General features: G+C 44.8%; 1 long non-coding RNA gene across 2 annotated transcripts in view; it reads right to left on the bottom strand.

The window, feature by feature from the left end:
* Positions 1–13,353, bottom strand: part of LOC117244422 — a 39,593-nt gene that overhangs the window by 10,251 nt on the left and 15,989 nt on the right. For both annotated transcript variants that reach the window (XR_004497491.1, XR_004497490.1), the window contains exons 4-5: positions 3,044–3,653; positions 1,865–1,957 (exon numbers count right to left, since the gene is read on the bottom strand). This is a non-coding gene — a long non-coding RNA (uncharacterized LOC117244422). The remainder of the gene's footprint in view (positions 1–1,864; positions 1,958–3,043; positions 3,654–13,353) is intronic.

Raw genomic sequence — 13,353 nt, forward strand, 5'->3', positions numbered from 1 at the left:
CAACTACACTCCCACAGAGAAGGAAATTTTAGCTGCCTATGAAGGAGTTCAAGCTGCCTCAGAAGTGACTGGCACAGAAGCACAACTCCTCCTGGCACCCCGACTGCCAGTGCTGGGGTGGTTGTTCAAAGGAAAGGTTCCTGCTACCCACCATGCCACTGATGCTACATGGAGCAAGTGGATCGCCCTCATCACGCAGCGCGCCCGTATTGGAACCCCAAATCACCCTGGGATTTTGAAGATAATTACAAACTAGCTGGAAGGTGAAAACTTTGGTCTCACTGATGAAGTGCATCACTGTTGGACATGATATAGAAGTGTGGGTTCACAGCACGCACCAGAATGACTAGGAAAAGCGGACTTTATTCTCTCAACTTTTCAGCTTTTATAGGGTCTTACACTACAGGGTTAACATGATTGGTCAAGGGAACGCCACCTCTTGTTCCATTGGTGGGACAAGAGAAAAATACGCTATCTACAGTTACGTAGAACAGTTTTGAGAAAGAAAGATGGTTTACAAATGTTATCCTTGAGTGCAAGATCTCCCAAGAAACTTTCCCTTGGGAACAGATCAGCCGCTGACAGCCTGCAATTCTCTCAGGCTCAGAGAAAATCAGGTCCACAGAAGTGGAGCAGGAACAAGTGACACAGGCTGAAGAAGCTCCACCATATAACCAACTGCCAGCAGAAGAAACACATTGTGCTCTTTTCACTGATGGCTCCTGTCGCATCATAAGGATGAGGTGAAAGTGGAAAGCAGCCATATGGAGCCCCATACGACAGGTCACAGAAGCTACTGAAGGAGAAGACGGATCAAGTCAACTTGCTGAACTCAAGGCCATTCTACAGGCCCTGGACATTGCTGAGAGAGAGAAGTGATTTATGGATGGTAGCCAATGCTCTATGGAGATGGCTGGAAGGATGGAAAAGGGCCAATTGTCAGCATAGGAGAAAACCAATCTGGGCTGCTGATGAGTGGAAAGACATTGCCACTCAGGCAGAGAAGCTACCTGTGAAAGTCTGTCATGCAGATGCCCATGTCCCCAAGAGTCAGGCTAATGAGGAGAACCGAAGCAGTGAACAGGTGGATCAGGCTGCAAAGATAGAGGTGTCAAAGACAGACTTAGATTGGCAACACAAGGGTCAGTTGTTCCTAGGTCAATGGGCCCATGACACCTCAGGTCATCAGGGTAGAGATGCCACCTATAAGTGGGCACAAGACCAAGGGGTGGATCTAACCATGGACAGTATTTCTCAGATTATCCATGGTGTGCTTGTAGGGAAAATCAAATTGCATTAGTCCGGAAGGGGCATGGGGTTCAAGGTCACTCTTTTTTCCCACCAGCATTTTGGAGACTTTACTGTCCTCCCAGGACTGCAATTGCCCACAATGGTTATGACTCACTTGCTCTGATTGAGGGTGAAACCTCTGCAGGGAGATCTATCCATCAAAGCAGCCACACTTGCATGGATGCTGTTATTTAAAGGGTGGAAACTGTCCTGTTCAGTCAGGCCACAACTGAACATGACACAGAGGCTCACAAACTCTTCATTTGGTTTATTACCCTCTGTTTCAGGAGAGAACATGGTGGTAGAGACTGGAAAGTGCCTCTTGTGCTCCAGTAGACCAGACAGCACCATTAGAGAGCATAACTACTTGCTCCCCAACAGGTCTTTATTGAATGATGGAGCAGGGTGTGTTAAAAGCATGTTAACTTGCTGAGATTCCTCTCAAGTGCCTGTTAGAGCTAGACTTTTACCAGCTGGCCTGTTTTAAAGGGAATCAAATTACATGCCAAATTATGTTTAAAATCATAGGCATACCAAAGCATTTAGTAGTAGGGCTTGTTTTCTTCACTCTTACCTATTGGAACAGGCAAACCAGTTTAGCTCAAATTGCAGGGTGACTGTGCCAAAACTCAGTTTGGGACCCCATAGAGGACAGGTTTCTCCTTCACTGCAAAGAGAAAAGAGAGGCAAGAAGTGAGGGAAACAAAAAGTGAGCTCACAGCAATGTCATGTCTGATGCCTTGGGTTGGGGCTTTACCTCCTGCCTGCCAGTTACACAGCAAATCCTTCAGCTCAGGTAAGTCATGGATGTGTAAGCAAACAAAACAGACATACCTGAAAAAGTCTCAAATCTTGAAGTTCTGGGATAAAGAAGCAGGAAATGTTTTTCATTACATATGTCACCGAGGTCGGTTCTTTGCTTGTTTTAATTTAGAATCATCTTTTCTTAACTATTGCTATCCTGAACAATGCACAGCCACAAAAACAACACTGCTGCCCATCATCTCCTCTGCCTCTTGGCCTGGAATATGAACAGCTTTTGTTGAACCAGGACTGGGCACACCAGCTGCTCAAACAAAAAACTCTTTGGAAAACAGGAAGTTTCCAAAATAAAGTCCTAATTGTTGTTGGGGGAAAATATCTATTAACATGAGAAGCAAATGTTTTCACACAATGGCTGTCACAAATATGAAAGATTTGCAGATGAAAGTTAAAACATGTTAGGTTTTGACCAAAAATATTCTAGTAAGATGTTTTCTAAAAAATATTACTTTAGCTGAGAGTTTGATTTTTCAATCAAAAAATTAACAGTGCAGCAAACAGGCATAGAAAATTCAAATTACACTCCAAATATTCTCCTTTTGTGTCAAGACAACTGGAGGTAGAGTAAAATGGCCTGGAAGATCAGCAGCAATAGGTTAATATTTAACACAGGGAGGGTGTTGAGGAGCTGCCACACAAGAGAAACACCTCCCTCCCCAGCCTGAACACACCAGCCCTTCGGTGGCAGGGCCAGTGCCAGGCAGCAGAATGTTTGGGGAGTTTCAGAGTAATAAAAGTCCACTGGATAGCAAACAAGTTTGGACAATGCAGACCAATTCTATATAGAGTTCTCCTCCTCCTGCATCACTTTTTCCAGTAGAATGACAGCTGCCGCCAGGATATTGTGGGAGAGCTGAGTTTGGGAGCACAGCATCACAGGGGCAGGCTCTGAGTGCTTCAAAAAGCTGCACGGACAGCACAAAACACTCACACAGGGAAACGTGCGGTCCTGCCGAAGCATTCCCACTCCGGCAGCGAGCTCCGGGCCGCTGGAGAGCTAGGGAAAGGAAGGCGATCTTCCCTTCCGAGATGCATCAGGTCTGCTCCCTCCTCAGCTCCAGAACTGAACGCCGGGCTCCCTCTGCTGAGTCTGCCACACAACTGATGTCTGCAGAATCCAGCATGCCGAGGGGTTCCAAAACCTTCATCTCACCCTCCAAGCAGGCAGCAGCCACAGGAAGACCTCTCACCCTGCCACTTCATCAGGGGAGAAAGAGCTGGAGGTGTAGAATAGGACAAGGCCAGCACTGGGGGAAATTCTCCTCAGATAAACGTGTACATGTGTATGCATATACTGTGCTGTGAACACTTTCACATCTCCAAATTCTTGTTAAAGATTACTGATGCAGTTCCACTGAAGGATGAGGCTCAGTCAGCCTCCCTGTCCAGGCTGTGGAACTGCCAGCAGCTGCTCAAACACCCCTCTGGTCACCTGTTGAGATGCCATTACCAGCACAGGGATTAAATGACTCCCTCAGTTTCAAAGCAGATTTTTGAGGTTTCTGTATCAGAAGCAGAGCAAGTGTTGTCCCAGATAGAGGCTGAAACACAGCAAGAAATAGCAATTTTATTTTGGGACTCTTCCATGTTATGCCAGAAAAATATTAAAAATAAGTAAGAATGAGCTGATGTAGATGCTGAGCTCTTCTCTTTCTCATTGTTATATAATTCCTCACTTGGCTACACCTCATAAATGTACTCTCCTGGTCTCAGACCAGGTCTCAGATATTTCTACATATCCTCCATTTCCATCCCTCTCACGTTATGGCTTTTCAAAGCACTGTTCTTTCCCATCACTAAAAAAAGTGCATTCCACTTCCCAAAATATAATCTTATCTTCTCGTAGCCCATAGGAAAACCTGAAGTTATACCATCCCTTCCTTGTTTCCTCCTTTAACCATGCCCAGGTCTTCTGATTTCCATTTCTACCAAGCAATCTTACTAATCTCTGTAAGAAAAATCTCATGCCTAGGCTTGCCAGGAAATCCACTAGAGGTGTTAAGCCCCATATTAGATCCTTTCTCTCCTTAGGTCAAGCATTTGGTAGCCACAAGTTAAGTGGATTAATTAAGTGGACACTCCTTCTACAGGGACATAGCCAAAGCTGTGTAGCTCCAAAAATACTGCTGGCCTCTGAGGGCATTGCTGCAGGACCCCAAGTTTCTGTGACCTCTTCTCATCCCTGATGTTCAGAAATGTCAGGGTGCGTCTTTTATTATTTTGTGAAGGCTATTTGAGCAGACTCATGGTGCTTTTTGACAAGCTTTCTGACACCTCTGTTCATCAGCTCCAGACCTTCCGAGCTCCATGCTGCAATAACAGACTGCCTGGAAGTCCCACAGGTTTTCCTCTCAAAATCCATCAGCACAGTCCCATAACAAGAGGGGAAGATTTGGAGCAGTCTTTTTGCCCATTCCCTGCACAGGCTGAGCAAGTTCCCTCTGTCTCTAGCCCTCCCTCACTCTGTTTCCAAAACATACACTAGTTTAAAATTCCAGGTCTGGAAATTTAACAATAAAGAGTAATGCCCTGCCTCTATATTTTTCCACCACAGTAACAAGATAGCAGAAAATGTCACAGTCCCTGAGATATTTGCACTACCACCATGGCTGCAACATATATCTATATCTTAAAAAGGAGGGATCTGAGGCACAGAAGGATTAAAAGTGATAGTTAAACCACCTACTGAGGCATCTGTAAGAGACTTATATTTCTGTGATTTGGAAGACTGAAGGAGTGTCTAGACCTCCTGTTTCCAGGCTGTCAGGCTTTGGCTCCCTACAAGGAGTCTTTAAAAAGAAGAGTTGAATTCTGTTCCCTTCTCTAAATAACTCAGCACAAGGCAACACATCTCACTCACCATATAAAAAATTTTTCTTCTGCCTGAAGTGCAGGAGCTGAGAACTTCTCATTGCTCCTTTTTTAGCCCAGACCCTGGAGCTCATCTTCCAGCAGCCACAGCTGTGCATGATTCACTGCAGATAACAGGAGAGCACTGGCAGGAGCAAATTCAAAATCCATCACTGCCACTGACATTTCATTAGCTCACCAATTCAGAAACAGGGCTTGCACAGCTGAATCACGTCCTTCACCCTGCTGCAGGCAGCTACTTCCAGCCCAGAGCAGGGCAACTTGATTATACCTGCACCCATTCAATTACTTAGTCTAGCTCTTGAAAGATACTTACCATGGGCTTCGCAGCTTTCTTGTAAAAGGAGCACTGACCCCTAAATACACTTATCAGCTTTCTTTCCAAGCTGGCAAAGTGGCTGCAGGTCACTCCAAGGAGGGTAAGAACACAGACAATGTACTAATATTGGGTAGCACACTGCAGTGTCTTGGGACCAATCTATTTCAGAAGCTCCAAAGACAAATCATTTTCAAACCCTTCCAATAAGATTATCCATCATTTCCATCTACAGAGACTCATACCTGACAGACCACGTGTCTCTACACAGATATCAGGCATACTGCCTAAAAAATATACCATCCAGTACAAGTGGAAAGGTAGGATTTAACCTCACTCAGGTGTAAGCACTAAACCTTTTCTAAGCCAAGTTCACAGTTTAAGGGAGGCCTGAACACTTTGAAAGAGCAAAGTCTGCAGTGTTAAATCTACAGCTGTCTATGGAAAAAAAAAACAAACCACCAAATTGACCTAATTTCACGAAAGAACCACTAAGGATATTTCCTTCCTCTCCTCTTCCCTGAAGTGCTCACATGCTAAATGATACACTGGAGAATGTACAGGAAAAAAGATCAGACAGTATTAACAACAGGGGAGACATCCGCCTCCATTTTCCTTTCCTGAGAATGTTTAAATTCCTATAACTTCAATGCTCCAGAGCACCAGCTGCACAAACCAACACAGCACCACCGACTTGGGCAAAACCTGGGTTCATTTGCAAACCAAGAGTGGTGCCAGCAGAGGTGTTTCTGAATGGTACTGCTCTGGAAGAAGAGAAATAGCACCATCATCATGCTGAACTCCATCATAATTTGTAGGGCCTGGAGGAAGAGGTGAGGTGGGACAGGTAATTTATGCCATATGGCCCCAGCACAAGGTTGCGAGCAATGAGATTTGTCCTCTGTTCTCAAAGCCAATGCCAACTACAAAGCTGAGGGACAGGCAAAGACAAGAGATGCCAAATTTTGCCCTCAGATGTTGATGTCAGCAGGGTTTGTGTATGAGGACAGAAGTCAGGCCCAAATCTTTCTGTTCACAGCATTCGAGGTGTCTGTTGAGCCAGTTGTGACTTACCTGCTGCTCAGCAACAGTAAGACAAATTGTGATTCTTTTTTCTCGTTTATGAAAGCTCAAGTAGAGCTGAACTACATTGAAATAGCCAGGCATACAACAGTGTAAGAGAAAGCAGAGCCCAGGCCTCTTTTATAAAGGCAACTTCAAAAATCCTTCTAAAAATAGAGAAATGTGGTATGAGAAGCCAGACTCAGAAATGCTACCAGAAAAGACAGAATGAAATCCAACAGCTTTGACCAACCCTTTCTTGACAGAGCTTTTTCTGAAGCTCTTCATCTGCTTCATTTTTTCACAAAACTGCATGGCCAGTTTTTCTCTCCAAGACATCAGAGTATGACCAAAGCTACTTTACTTATTTCAGGGTGGTTAATCCAGACTTAAACTTAGTATGGAATTTAGCCACACTTAACACATGACGATCTCCCCAGCTGTCACCTGGCACAGTACATTTGTTTAATTTGCAACTGCTGTTGTTTTGACATTCCTTTAATAATAATTCTCCTTTCCTGAAGTCTCATTATGGCAGTGTGGGCATCTCTGGCCCTTGGTTCTGCAAGAAATGAGTGCAAATGTGTGAGATAGGGAAGATAAATGAGACAACACAGACTCTTGAGGAGTTTCCACCTCCTCCAACCAGTCACTGGGAAGGCCTAATAGGCAAATGCAGGGGAAAAATGGGTTCCAGGGAAACCTGGTCGTGGTTGTCACTGTCACTGCACGGATTCAATCACTCTGCATTGACAGTCTTGACTTCATCACCCTCTCAAGGAGAGAAGCAAGGAGACTTAAATGACCAACACAGTTAAGTTGTTACTGCTCTTTGATTTTAAAAAATGAGGCTTCAAACTCAGGTATCCGAGTGGGAGGAGATGTGAAAAGCCCCGTGCCTGGAGGCTCTCCCTCGTCCCTGCGGAGCAGAGGATCCGTGCGGGGATGCGGTGGGACACACGGAGCATCCTCCCGGCGCGCAGAGCCAGGGCCGCGGGAGGGCAGCAGCGATTTGCGTTCCGAAACGCGCTCAGGGAACTTCTTCATGCAGAGAGCTTGGTGAAGACAAACCGCGCGGAGCTGCTGCGGGTTCTAGTCTGGGTCAATGTGTGAAAAGTTACAGTTACAGTGGCGTGCCACTCAGGAAGCGTAAGTGCAGCCCTTGGCAGACTTTTGCTGCATCTCTCTTCTGGTTTATATATCCTTCGGGTCAAATTCCTCATGGTGAAGCCTTCTTGGCCAGGAGGTTGGGACAAGGAGCAGACCCCTTTGAACATCGTTTTCCCAAAAGCAAGCTGATATAGACAATAAATGACAATAACCACCTGTGGTCACTCTTTTCTCTGTCTCTTTGGAATAATACACTTCTCTCTTGTACAGTTTTATTCATGTGAGGATTTTCTCTGCCACAATTGTAAAAATCCATTGGGAAGATAGAAGAGAGGTTGAAGTCCCTGTGATGTGCATCCTTCTGTCCTTCCCCCATGCAAGCTTTCATGGGGTAGCTTTACCTTTAAGACAGCTTGGAAAGAGGGGAAGTTGAAGCTGCTGGTGGCTGATGGGAGTTTTTCCTCCTGACCAATTATCAGTAATTTCCAAGAATTGACAGCAGATCTGACCATTAAAAAGTGAATTCAACTTGTAAACACCCCCTTAAGAAGTACAGACAGAGTTCTCTTAGTCTCTTTCGTTTCCGGCCTTTGACAAGGTAACAAGGCTCTTTTTTGGCCTCTTCCCCCCCCCCCCCCCCTCCAGGCCGACAAGGCCGCGGGGTGGAGGGGGCGGGGGGAGAAGCAGCGCCGGTCAGCCGAGCTTGGTTTTCAGTTTTTGCTGCTGGACTGAAACCTGACACTATGAACTCTTGTAGCTTTTAAACCTTCTAATTCTTTTACTACCTGAGTAAACATACAGATTACTCCTTCTCTCAGAACGACAGAGAGAGAGAGAGAGACAATTAACATAGAGAAGACATCATAGAACCACCAATGCAACAGTGAGGAAAAGAGTTAAGTTTTAAATAAGAGAGAGAGAAAGAGAGAATAAGAAGATGCTTAATAGCTGAAATATCTTTTTGTTAAAGCTATGGAGATGGACAATAATAGTATAAAAGACTCCTTTAATTCATGATAAGAGTATTGGGAGGAATAGAGTATTCAAAGTGTAAGTTTTGAGCAAAAGAAAAAGTACTTGGGATACTGTGAGTTGCTGGGATTAAGTAGATTAAGATTTTGAAGCCTTGGGGGCAAAGAGAAAACTGTTTTCCAGGAGAGCTCACAGAAACAGATGAAGAGGACTTCTGCCTTTGAATAACTCATCCTTAAAAATGAAATCCCTAGACTTTATTGACCCATACACACCTCGGAGAGATGTGAGATGGGAGGAGCGGATCTAATGACAGATTTCCGGGCAGCTGGCATTAGAGAAATGGAAAACTATGACAAAAATAGTTTCCTCGTGAGAAACTCCATAGATTGGCAGAAAGAGACTTCAGTTTCTCTACAAAGACTGATGAAAAGACTCTAACAAAAATTGAGACTGTTTTTTAACCACCAAAGTTCTAAAGTTATTTGTCTCTATGTTATCATGTCATCTGTACAAAGAAACGATCAAAATGTAAAAGATGAAGGGGTTTTCTGGAAATTTACTCTAGTGTTCTTATTCTTGTAGTTTGTTAATAAACTGTCTTTATCCCTTTTAAGTTTTAAGCCTGTTTTGCTCTTGTTTTAATCCATATCTCACAACAAGAAATAAGTAATTTCTTTAGTTACTGGTTTAAAACCATGACACAAGCTGAGAGCTGCCAGAGCCCTGCTGGAGCTGCTCATAAGAGCCACAAATGTATGTGCTCTCCCAGCTTGAGGAGTAAAACCTGAACCCATCCCAAAAAGGATTAATGACCTGGGTGCTCAGCTGATGCTCGGAGAGGACTTTACATCCTGACACAGATGTCACCATACTAAATACCCCTGCTCAGTGAGGTAACTCTGGGATCACCATCTTCCAAAGCCTCACTGCCTCCGGGGGAGAGCAATGTCCCCACAGCCATCCCCAGCCTTCCTGCACCATCCCATCCTCCCCTTGGCACTGGGTGTGCAGCTACTGCTTCACCCAGGGAAGACAAAAGGTCTGAGTCCAGCAGTGCCACTGTTAACACTTCAAAGGGTGACTTCATTTAGGCTGCTCCCAGACAGGATTCAAACTAAGGGCTGGAATGCCTCACAAATAACCTCAGTTCTCAGCACAGCGGTGGGGAAAGAAATCACCATATCTCTTCAAGTAAGAAAATCTGGTGCCCCCAGTGAGTGATAGATAATGGCTATTCATATCACAAACACATATAATGGCCTCACGGTCATTTTTAAATGCAAATTCAGAGGTGAGGGGGAAAACAGACAATGTGTAGCAAAGCCTCATGTCCATTCTCAGGGCTTGTCTGTTATTTATTGTATTTTGTATAAAATAAGTTGTCCCCTCCCTGTCCTCCCCCCCTACCCCTTTGTTTTTACAATGGTAATGTTAAGCCAGAAAATAAGTTGGTTTTCTAATAGCACATTAGGAACCCATGTGGCTGGAGCATCTCTCATATTCTCCCAGAAATACATTTCACAACATTCAATCCACCAACCGAGCATTCTGCAAATGCCAAAAATCACTTGAGTGAGTTTCCAAACTTCATGGGCAGATTTCTGCCACAGGAGTTGCTTGTTCTGCTAGTTGAGATTCACAGTGATGTGGCATTTATAAGTAGCCCATAAAAGACTGATGGATGAGCATGATATGCCTATCAGCAGCATTGTCAGGGATGCCGGGAGAGCATCACTCAGGGGTGCTTTATCAGTTGTCATAAGCAGCCCTTTGACCTCTGGGGTTCTGAAAGGATTGATTCATCAGTTACTAACCCTGGAATAAGGTTTTTTGTAAACAACTTCAGGATAAAGCCTGACTTTGTTTCCTTTACACAACTCAACCAGACAACTCCAGAGGAGGAAATTACCTCCCTCATGAAGTCATGGGGAGCCTTTTTAATGGTTTTAATGAGATTGTCATCAGGTTCAAAGCAAACACACCTGCAGCACTTCTTAGGTGTGTTTTCCTTGTAAAGCCACTTCTATTGCATCTTTTGGAGGAGCAGGTGGAGCTGGTTTCTCAGCCATCAGCAGCAGCTAGCTGAGGACAGCTGGAACACATGGAATTCCCAAGCCCAATGCCAGATTTGCTAAACAGACTCCCTCACTGCATAGGCAGTGTTCAAAAAGGGAGCATGAGAAAGGAAAGTACGTGAGATGAGAATGTTATGGGGATCCCTCGCTCTCCTTTGCCAAAGGTGAGACAAGGCAAGGATTTTCTAGAAAATACCTGAAAAGAGCCAATGTGTTAAATGTGAACCTGTAAAATGTTTATGGGAATTTTTATATGCAGAATCTTGGTGGTTATTCAAAAGGATAAATTTACAGAATTTCAAGGAAGTCCTATTTCTTAATTTCCACCTGGGTGATAAGGGCTCAATTCACAGTTCTACTATTTCACTTCCTTTTCTTCTGTTTCCCCAAGCAGAAGACAGTGCTCATCATAATTAGCCAAGCTTTTGGCAATCTATTTTACCATTGTTCTTGTCAACATAGCAAGCCTCTCATTCTATTTTCAGGAGAGACTTCAGCACCAAAGAGACTAATTACCTCTACTGCTAGGAAGGCTTGGTCCCTTCAATGCTTAGTTCATTTTTGGCTCACAGGGAAAAATTTTATGTAAAAGTTTTGCCGGGTGAAACAGGCTGAGGACTAAGGGCTCCTGTCTGATGGGATGTGGCAGGATGCCTTTATGGCTGCAGCAGGTCTGTGTGGTGCAAGGAAAAGCTTTGGGTTAAGATTGTTTAAATTACTGTCCTTTTGAGGCTTTTGCACATGGCACTGAGCTTGGCTGACCCCTGAGCTGCTGTGCCAAGCTGGAGCACACACTCAGCACCTGACATGACCTTAACCCAACCAAGGTCATGTGACACAGCAGCTAAAAACTAACTCCTCTCACCCTCAACGCCTCTGGGAAACCAGATCTGCTGTTGGGAAGAGTATTATCTTTTATGGTGCTGATGTAGAGCCAGTTCCCATCTCTGTAGCCCCTCAGGTGAAGCTGCTATAAAGTGTCGGCACTGTGGGGAAATAATCCTGCTTATTGATAAACATGTTAAACTTCTAGTGATGATAGCTCTTCCAAGGAGAGCCAGGAAAGCCTGCAGGAATCCAGGCTTCTTCTCTGAAGGTAGGCAGATGAGAGCAATTCATAAACTTGGGGTTCAGTGGGGGTTGTTTTGCTTTGGTTTAAGGCAAGCTCACATCCCCAGTTCTGCTCTATACAAGGCCCCCAAACTACACTGACCACATCTGAGCTGTTCTGGATTCTCTGGCCCTATCAGGAAAGTAAAACAGATTTTGTTCTGCTGAGCAGGAGGTAGCCACCCCAACAATCAAATCAGTCATGTTCAGCCAAGAGTGCGTACAGACTGAATAAGTTGTGACTCTGTTTTCCTTAGCAGTGGATTATCCATGTTTCCTGTGCTTGCCATAGCTCCTTCTGATGCCATATCTCCCTCCCTGTTTAGTATTCCCTGACCAGCATTGCCAGCAATCCTTTCTGTCCTCAGCCTCTTGACCTGACTTTGACATCACCACATGATTGGAAAACTCTCTCTGAGTAAGAGGCAAGGGATCAGTGTTTCCAGGGAATGAGTTCCTCTTTAAAGCTGTTACAGATCTTTCTGCAGCTTCTCTCGACATCAGTTCTGCTCTCTTTCAAACATATGCATTAATTCAAGAAAGCAGAGGCTGTGGCAGCCTCAGCTACAGAGATCTGACTCATCCCAGCTGCTCTCTGTGCATGTAGGTCACGTGGAATGACATCCGTTAGGATGCACACAGTACGGTATATTCACTCCAAGGACCAGTGACTCCTGCTTTGCATGCAGTGCTTGGGGAGGAAGCAAAGTAAAAGAGTTCATAACAAGCTTTAAATTAACAGAAACCTAGACATCCCCCTACTTTCCCAAACACCAGGGAGAGCGAGTCATATTTCATTCTGGCAAGTTACTACTTTCCACACCAAGCTCATACAAGGTGTTCCCAGAGCTTGTTATCCCAGAATTTCACTTTATTTTCACATGTCTGTGCTGAGACCCCAGAGGGGCAAGGTCAGACCTTAGAGGGGTCTGAGCACAGCTAAGAAAAGATATGGTATGCCCTCAGCTGTAGGGCATTTCTCACTACTCTCTGAACCACTGTTGGGATTTAAACAGATGAAAACAACAAACAGAACAAAACAAAAAGCTCTGCTCTTGGTGGGCCACTCTTTAGTGGCACAATTCATACTGAGGGATCATTGTCCATGTCTGAGACAAAACCAGGCTGAAATGCAGCGTTCTTAGAGAATCTGGAATCATTCATGCACTGGTTCAAGTTCTCAAGGCCCTGAGACAAATTCAGCCCCAGGACTACCAGTGGAGATGGTTTAACCAGTAACAGGCTGGGATTTGTCATGGGGCTTCAGTGGACAGCAGCTTCACTTCAACCCAGTGCAGATTCTCCTGTTCAGACTTTGGCCCAGAGACATTAAACAGTGGGTCCAGAACCACACCTCTGAGGCACCAACAGAAGCAGGAATTTAAGACAGACTTTTCTTGGTGCAACCCCAGAGCTACCTCCAGCCCCCCAGGCTGGTGACCTTTGTGTACTGAGCCCCAGAGCCTGATCCCTCTGGCAAAATGGAAAACTCAGGATGACAGAATATCCTGAATTGGAAGGGACACATTAGGAATATCAAAGCCAGATCAGAGTCTATCCCTGTGTAAAAATGACCATGATTTTCCTTTGCGTGCCCCTGCAAGCACAGACTCCGTGCGGAGTAGCACCCCAAGGAGTAACTCAGCCGTAATGACCCCAACACATGGAAGGCACAACACTCCATACATTTCAATTTGCACCTATTATCTCTCATCCCTTCAT

This window comes from Parus major, chromosome 1A (genome assembly GCF_001522545.3).
Source record: "Parus major isolate Abel chromosome 1A, Parus_major1.1, whole genome shotgun sequence".
Taxonomy (NCBI): domain Eukaryota; kingdom Metazoa; phylum Chordata; class Aves; order Passeriformes; family Paridae; genus Parus; species Parus major.